Source organism: Pteropus vampyrus, unplaced genomic scaffold, assembly GCF_000151845.1.
Source record: "Pteropus vampyrus isolate Shadow unplaced genomic scaffold, Pvam_2.0 Scaffold894, whole genome shotgun sequence".
Lineage (NCBI taxonomy): Eukaryota > Metazoa > Chordata > Mammalia > Chiroptera > Pteropodidae > Pteropus > Pteropus vampyrus.
The window spans coordinates 672,552-681,879 of NW_011889675.1; the positions used below are offsets into that span (position 1 = coordinate 672,552).

Genomic DNA, 9,328 nt, shown 5'->3' on the forward strand with positions numbered 1-9,328 from the left:
TGCCTTTATGTCTTGCCTGACTGCACTCACTAGAACTCCAATGTTGTATTGAATAAGAGTGGCGATAGTGGACAGCCTTGCCTTGTTTCTGATCTTAGAGGGAAGGTTTTTAGTTTTTCACCATGAAGTATAATGTTGGCTGAGGGTTTTTCATATGTGGCCTTTATTATGTTAAGGTACTTTCCTTCTATACTGATTTACTTAAGTATTTTGATCATGAATGGATGCTGTATCTTGTCGAAGGCTTTTTCTGCATCTATTGATATGATCATATGATTCTTATTTTTTAATTTGTTTATGCATTGTATCACATAAATCAGTTTGTGTATGTTGAACCATCTCTGTGCCCCTGTGATGAAGCCCACTTGATCGTGTTGTATAATCTTTTTAATACGTTGCTGTATTCAGTTCTATAGTATCTTATTTAGGATTTTTGCATCTGTGTTCATGAGAGATATTAGTCTGTACTTTTATTTTTTTCCTGTTATCTTTTCCAGGTTTTGGTATCGGAGTAATATTGGCCTCATAAAATGAGTTGGGAAGTATTGCCTCCTCTTCGATTTTTTGAAAGAGTTTGAGAAGAATAGGTATTAAATCTTCTTTGAACATTTGGTAGAATTCAGTGGTGAAGCCATCTGGTCCTGGACATTTAATTTTTGGTAGGTTTTTGATGATTGTTTCATTTTCCATACTGCTGATCGGTCTATTTAGATTTTCCAGATCTTCTTGATTCCATCTAGGAAGATTATATTTTTCTAAGTACTGGTCCATTTTCTAAGTTATTAAATTTGTTAATATATACTTTTTTATAGTATTCTTGCATGATCCTTTGTATTTCTGCGATGTCAGTCATAATTTCCCCTCTTTCATCCCTGATTTTGTTTGTGTCCATTCTCTGTTTTCTTTAGTGAGTCTAGCCAAGGGGTTGTCAATTTTATTAACCTTCTCAAAGAACCAGCTTCTTGTTTTTATTTTTTCTATTGTTTTTTTTTGTTTCGTTTTGTTTTGTTTTCAATTTCATTTATTCCTGCTCTAATTTTGATGATTTCTTTCCTTCTGCTGACTTGAGGCATCATTTGTTCTTCCTTTTTTAGTTTTTTTAAGAAGTGTTAGGTTCTTTTTTGGCTCATTCTTGTTTTTGGAGATAGGCCTGTAATGATATCAACTTTCATCTTATGACTGCTTTTGATGTGTCCCAAAAGTTTTGATATGTTGTCCTATCATTATCTTTTGTTTCTATGTATCTCTTGATCTCTCTGTTTATTTCTTCTGTGACCCAGTTATTCTTCAGTAGCATGTTGTTTAATCCCTATGTATTTGCGGTTCTTCCTCATTACTTATTTCAGTTCATCTCTACTTTCAAAGAATTATGATCAGAGAATATGGTTGATATGATTTCGACCCTCTTATATTTGTTGAGGCTATCTCTGTGTCCCAGTATGTGGTCGATTCTTGAGAATGTATAAGTAGCTGCTTCGGTATGGAAGGCTCTGTAAATGTCAATTATGTCCAGTTGTTCTAATGTGTCATTTAAGGATGTGATTTCCTGATGGATTTTCTGTTTGGATAATCTGTCCATATCTGACAGTGGGGTATTTAGGTCTCCTTCTACGATAGTTTCTCCCTTCAGTTCTGTTACTAATAGCTTTACATATTTCAGAGCTCCCTGATTGGGAGCACAGATATTAATAAGTGTTATGTCCTCTTGGTGCATGATTCCCTGTATCATTAGGAAGTGTCCCTCAGCATTTTTCTTTTCCTTTTTTATTTTGAAGTCTATTTCGTCTGATATTAGTACTGCTACTCCCACTTTTCTCTGAATGCCATTGCTTGAAATATCATTTTTCACTCTTTCACTCTTAGTCTGTATTTGTCTTTGGAGCTGAGATGTGTCTCTTGGAGATAGCATATAGTTCGGTTTTGGTTTTTAATCCATTCTGCAACTCTGTGCCTTTTTATTGGAGAGTTTGATTGATTATTGAAATATAAGATCTTCTTATAGCCATTTTCTCTTTAGCTTTCTGGTAGCCCGATGTTTCCTTGTCCTTGTGTTTCTGTTTTCTTTATTTTGGTTGGCTTTTGTGAGTTTTGCCTCTGGTTCCTCTTGTTTTATATTCTATACTTCACTTCTGAATCTTTGGTGTGAGGTTACCATTATGAATATGTAAAGGATAGTTATATATATATTCATCCATTTTCTTCTGCTCATGCTTTATCTCCATTCTCCATCGTGAAATTGAATCTTTGAATCCTCCCCTTTTTAGTCATTGTCTCAATTCGTCCCTATGTGTGTGGAACTTTCATTACTATCTTGCTATAGCAAATCTCTTTTTATTGTTTAAGTTTATAATGCCCTGTTCTTAGTAAGGGTTGCACTCTTCTGCTTCCATCTGCCTGCTAGATGCCTTACTTCTAATTAGATATTTTTTGTCATTTTGTTTTAGTTGTGCTGGCCCCTTTCAGTATCCCCTGTAATGCAAGCCTCATAGTGGAGAATTCCCTCAATTTTTGTATGTCTGGAAAGGGTTTTACTTTTCTCTCATATCTAAAGGAGAGCTTAGCTGGATACATTATTCTTGGCTGTTAGTTCATTTCATTTAATTGTTTGAATATTTGATTCCACTTTTTTCTGGTTGTAAGGTTTGTGCTTAGATGTCCAATGATAATCTAATGAGTTTTCCTTTTAAGTTACCATCTTCTTTTTCCTGGCTACCCTGAGAATATTTTCTTTGTTGTTGATTTTTAATAATTTTAATACAGTGTACCTTGGTGAAGGCCTTTTTGAATTGAGATAATTGGGTGTTCTGTTGACTTCTTGAATTCCAAGCCACAACTCATTCCTTAGATTTGGGAAATTCTCGTCCACTATTTATCTGAAAATGCTTTCTAGTCCCTGCTCCTTTTCCTCGCCTTCTATAATGCTCATTATTCTTATGTTTCCTCTCCTAATGGTAGCAGCTAGTTCTTGAATTTCTCTTTCATTATTTTTCATTCTTTGGTTTCTCTCTTCTTCCTTCTGATTTATTTCTAGATTTCTGTCTTCGATATCACTGATCCTTTCCTCCATTTGGTCGACTCTATTTCCCAAGCTTGCTATTTCATTTTTCAACTCTTGCAGTGTGTTTTTTTATCTCCAGAAGATCTATTCTGTTCTTTTTGAGGATTTCCATCTCCTTGCTCTGCTCATCTAGTTGTTTTTTAAATTCCTGAAATTGTTAATATGACTTTTTTCAGAACTCACCGAGTTTTTTCAGAAGTATCATCCTGAATTCTCTGTCATTTATATCACATATTTCTATGTCTGTAAGCTTTTTTTCTGGAGATTTTTCACTTTCTTTCTGAGATGCCTTTTCATCTTGGTTGTTCGTGGTGTTTAATGGACTATTTCTCCACCTGGGCATTAATGGAAGTGTATTCTGCTGTTGTTCCAGGAAGAAGATTTATTATATAAAGGTCTCTCTTTAGCCTGTTGCAAAGAAGGTGCTTTTCTTTTGGTTTCCAATAGATGGTGTCTAAGCCTCTTAGATCCCTGCTTTATATAAAGCCTTCACATTGCTTTTTTTTTATTTTCTGATAGATATTTAATCATGCTCACTACCCTCAGTGCATCACTGTCAGCAACAGTCTCAGCACCGTTTTGTCAGATTCCCTTGCGGCTCCACAGTGATTGGTCTCAGAGGGTGTGGAGAAGAGGGTCCCTCTGGGTTGGGAGTTGGGAGCTGCGGTTCAGCCTCAGTTTTGCAACCAGGGCCTGAAAAAAATCACTGTTGTTTCTCTGCCGTTTAGTCCCGCTTCTCTGCTTTCTGCCAGGATGACTGGGCCCTGCCTCCGGGTGCGTGGAACTCACAGCACTCTCAGGCAGGGCTGTTCAGGGAAGTTGCCGCATCTTCTGTCCTCTCCCTCCTCCTGCAGAGTGCTTTGGAGGCTGCAAGAGGCAGCTCCTTTATTTCTCCCAGTCCACCGCTGGACACCTGGGGTTCTGACCTGTGGTAGCTCTTATGCACAGATCACATGCTCAGACTTGCTGGTGTACAGTTTTGGTGCGTTTTCTTTGTTAAGTTTTAGATGTTCACCTTATTGTTGTTTAAAGATCTGGAGACATCTCTCATTCTGCCACGTTTCTCTAGTTTTTCTTTGATCTAATTTGAATTTAAAATTTTTTGAATGGTTACTTCTAGAAATTTTTAAGGCTACCCATTAGATTTCTATTTGCAAGACTCTTAAACCTATTGTTCTGACTTAAAGAAAGTATGGTTTACCTCTTCCGTTGTCTCAAACAAATGTATTTCCCTAAATGGCAAAATATAGTATACCATTAGCATTTGTATTTAGGGTATTGGAGTTTGGGATGTATTTGTTATTCATAAAGAGTAAATCAAAGGTTTTTTTAATGAAAACTTTTGTGCATTCTTTGATTATGCAAGATAATTTCTTTAAAATTAGAAAAAGAATCTAGAGAAGCTCTTAATTTCAAAATAACTCTTGTAAACTTACCATTAGGTGTAGAACAGCAAAGGAACTGTTAAACTGATTAGGACTGAAGAGCTGAAGAGAAAATGTCACCTTGTTGCTTTTGCGTCAGGGAAAAGTGAATGAGATCATGCTTTCATTTCTGTCTTGCTTTCCCCACCCTTCCTTCTTTCTATTTAATAATTCAGGGTGAAGGCACCAAAAATCCCTCTGGCTCTCTTTCCCATCCTGTTTATATTCTAAAATGGCTTTTATTGCTTTAATGAAACATGTCACTGGTGGCCTATAACATTATGCATATAGTATTAAGTGGTTAGACTTAGAAATCAGGAATTTGTAAATCACAGCCCAGTTATACTACCTTAAATATAGTTAGCAGAATTGCTTCTCGATGATGAAAACTTCCCTAAGTTATAACACATGGTTCATAGTTTCATTATAATCATTACAGTGAAATTTACTACCATAAATATCAGTGACTTGAATCTTCTCCACCTACTCCTAACTTTGTTTAGGTAATAGTCACAGTTACAGCAAGTGTACAGCCATGTATCCTGTGACTAAAGAAAAAAAGTTAAATTTAGGAATAAAGCAACATAATAGTACTCATCATAAACAGATATCCCAATTTTTTTCTTTACCTACAAGTTACCTGTATTTTTTATATTTATTTGGTCTAATGAGAGACTTTTAAAAGCTCATTCTCTAAAGCAAAGAATTCTTGGAGCCGGTGAGCTTAGGGCAGTGTACCCAATCAAAAGAACCCTGCTAGTAGCTTTAGCCTGTTTCTGAGATAACAGAGTACCAGGGAGAGGGATAAACTGGGAGAGGGAAGAAATTACTCTTGTACGGATGACTTTTTGCTAGCAATATGATTTTTAGCAAGTGACAGCCACAAAAGCCATTTGATTTGTAGCTAAATTAATTATAATGAGACTTTATTATCTGTTGTCCCCCCTTATCTGCAGTTTCATATTCCGAAGTTTCACTTTACACAATTTCAGTCACCTGCAGTCAATCACAGTCTGAAAATATTAAATGGAAAATTCCATAAATAAACAATTCATAAGTTTTAAATTGTGCACCATTCTGAGTAGTGTTATGAAATCTCATTCCATCCCGCCTCGGACATGAATCATCTCTTTGTCCAGCATATCCATTCTGTATATGCACCCTGCCCATTAGTCACTTAGTAGCTGTTTAAATTATCAGATCTACTATCACAGTATCACAGTGCTTGTATTCAAGTAACTCATATACTAAGTACCCTAATGGTATGTCATAATGCCAGTGTCATTCACCTCACTTCATCTCATTACATAGGCATCATATCATCTCACCACGTAGGCACTGTGTTATCTCCCATAATCACAAGAGGAATGAGTATAGTACAGTAAGATATTTTAAGAGAGAAAGACCACATTAACATAACTTTTATTATAGTACATTGTTATAATTGCTCTATTTAATTATTGGTAATTGTTGTCCATCTCTTACTGTGTCTAATTTATAAATTAAACTTTATCATAGTTATGCGTGTGTATAGGAACAAAAACTCTAATTAATATATATTGGGTTTGATACTATCCACTGTTTCAGGCATCCACTGGGGAATCTTGGAATGATACTGTACCAGGTAACAGAATGCCAAATAAAATACTGAGCAAGAAACACTGGTCAGTTACAATTCAGTCTCTAAAAATCTGAACCAGCATAGCATTATGTTTATGGATTCAACTCCATCCTCAAAGAAATACAAAGAAATGCAATTGAGCATCTTAAACTAAACTAAACTAAACTAAACTAAACTAAAATAAACTAAACTAAACTAAACTAAACTAAACTAAACTAAACTAAACTAAACTAAACTAAACTAAAATAAAATAAAATAAAATAAAAAATAAATAAAATAAAATAAAATCCAAGGGCATCTCCCATACACTTGAATAGTAGGAGCATAATGAGACCATGGTATTTTTGCAGCCAATCTTAAGAATAAATCTATATTGTGTTCAGGATTTTGTGTTAGGCCAACCTTAACAATAATCATTATGTGTAGAAAATAGCAACCATTGTTGTTGAATTAAACTCTCTCTGGAGATTTAATTTTTTTAAATTAAGCTAATAAAATCTTAATGGAAACTTAACCCAGGAAATTAACATAACCAGAGAAGAATGGGTAGAAATAGAAAACAGTGTAATTGTTGAATTATACCTGGCTAAGGAACCCTAAACTGTCTAAAGTTGGTGGCTGTTTACTTGTATACACACACAAATTTGGATTTTTCAGCTATACCTTTAAGCAGATTGTTTACAACAAATTCTCAATGAAATGAAATTAGTGTTGTATTTTAAAAGTGTATATGTGTGTTTGCAAGAATTACATGGAAGAATTAGACTGACACAGAGTATTTGGTGGTTCTTGAAGTGAATATTGGCAAATTTAAGGACGTTTTATTAGACAATGAGGCAACAATTTTTTCTGGGAACATGGCTTCACAATAACAATGGAAGTCAGAAAATATTTCACATGCAAACATATTTGAACCTTTTCATGAATGTATTTAACACTTTGAAGTGATGATAACAAGTAGAAACCAGCATCTTATAAACTATGGCTTCATGTTACCACTTTATCTGAATTAGACATTAAAGGGGTTTTATATGTCTTCCTAAGAAATGACAAGGTTAATCTTGAACTAGGGCAGGCAGGCAGGCAGGCAGGAAATGCTAAAGTGGCTCTTTCTTTTGAAGGTGGTTATTCCTTACGAAGTCAGAAAAAGTCCTAAAATTCAGAAAAGTAAAGCAGTGATATCTTGACAGCTAAGGGAGATTTTTCTTTCTTTTTATGTGTGGCATGTTTGAGGTAAAACTGAATAAAATTCAAAGTTCTTTATACTTTCCACTCCATTTCTTCCCTCTAAAACGTCTTTATTTTCTAAAAGTGGAGAATTTTTAAAAAGCATTTCAATTGCCAAATATAATCATGGATTCAGTGCTACTAGAAAGATGTAACCTATCTATTGTTTGGCCATATTAGCTCTCAGGAATCATCCTGTTTTATAGAGTTACCCAGTGGGATAAGAGTAGATGCTTTTTATGTTTATTTATTTGATTTGTATTAAAAAAGCTAAAAGTTTGCTCTTGATTGTGTAATAAACAACTGTAGCAAACAGCAGTGCGTTTAATTCCTTTAGGATGCAATGTCATTATCTTATATGCTTTTAACAGATACTTATTCAGTGTCTACTGTGTGACAGGCACTCTTCTAGATGCTTGAGATAGATTGGTGAACAAATCAGACAAATAAATCACTGCCCTAGTGATTAAAAGAGTAGAACAATTTAAAATCATTTAGTCTACGGCCACGCCACCCTGAACACACCCGATCTCGTCTGATTTTGAAAGCTAAGCAGGGTCAGGCCTAGTTAGTACTTGGATGGGAGACCACCTAGAAATACCGGGTGCTGTAGGCATAAATAAATAAATAAATCGTTTAATGCTCACCCAGCTTTTAAAGACCTTCATTGAATGAGCTTTGAGAGCTCCCACACATTTTATCTGAAGTTTGAATAGGGAAAAATTGACAATTTGTTTGGAGTATGTGGCAATAAGCTAGAAGCTAATAATTAAAGTAAAAGTGTGATTTTTTGATTCACACTTTTATTTTTTATTTATCAGTGTTATAATTAGACCCCTTAAGTAACTGAAGAATGTTATGAGTTTAACTCGTGGATTTATTTTTTATGGTGGGCTTAATTTCGGGAAGGAGTGGTGGTGAAAAGACATAGTAGCCCTGGAAATTAATGTTAAAGAATGGCATTGTAAATATCTTCTGTCATTTGGAGAATTATAGAATACTTAATGTATTTAATATTCACTGTGGGAAATGAATGTACTGCTCAGCTATTTTTGCCTATATGAGTAGTACAAGAGCTGACTCAAAGGAGATGACATGATAGTTCCTGTCCTGACGTGAAATAAGATGATGAGTTGTGGTGGAAAAGTGATATGGTCATGCCCATATTTGCTCACATCTCTTGTTCGTTTCCTTTTATAGAGGAAAACCAAAGAGAGTCACATTTCTTATTTTTATGTTTCCTCTTTGTATTTTGTTGTCATGCCATTTTTTCTTTTTTTCTTCTTAAAATTGCATTATAATGATTTATAATACAATTGATTCAAGTTGTGTTTTGCAATAATAAAAGTATCCCTTAGAATGGTCATGGCAGATGCATTATTCCCTTTTTAGGGAATTGATTACATGTATGGGCAGAGACCTTCTGAGCCCCTTGAGTGTGAAAGACATGTTTCATAAATCTTTATATTTCCTGATACCATCTCTAGTACAATGCCTGTTACAGAGTATATGCTCTTTCACTGTTTGTCTAGTGAAAGAACATGTACCAGGAATTTTATTTTTGCTTTCCAAAGTACCAAATACTTCCTTATAAGCCTACATAATTTTTTAAAACTTATTTTTATGGAAAATTTGAAACAAATTAAAATAGCATGATGAACACTGCAGCTTCCTAAATTATCAATATTTGATGTTCTTGTTTTATCTTTTCTTTCTCCTTGTTTTTCATTTATTGTTTGGGTTTTGCTTTAAAATACCCCACATATTATTATTTTACCCATAAGTACTATACTGCACTTAGTTTTTAATATTTTAAAATAATAATAATTTCTGTATTTCCTGTAGAGTTTTACTTTCATATCCTTTCTGTTCTAGTTTATGTCAGAGAAGGAAACTCTTACTCTATCAGGAGAAAAATCTGATTGCTACATACAAACTGGGTGCTTTTAAGAAGTTTTTTGTAACAAATATATTGCTTCTTTTAATCTTTTTTTTTTT

At 34.3% G+C, this 9,328-nt stretch overlaps 1 pseudogene; it reads left to right on the forward strand.

Annotated features, from left to right (window-relative positions):
• Window positions 1-7,827: 7,827 nt before the first annotated feature.
• Window positions 7,828-7,946, forward strand: LOC111734245 (annotated as a pseudogene).
• Window positions 7,947-9,328: the final 1,382 nt, after the last annotated feature.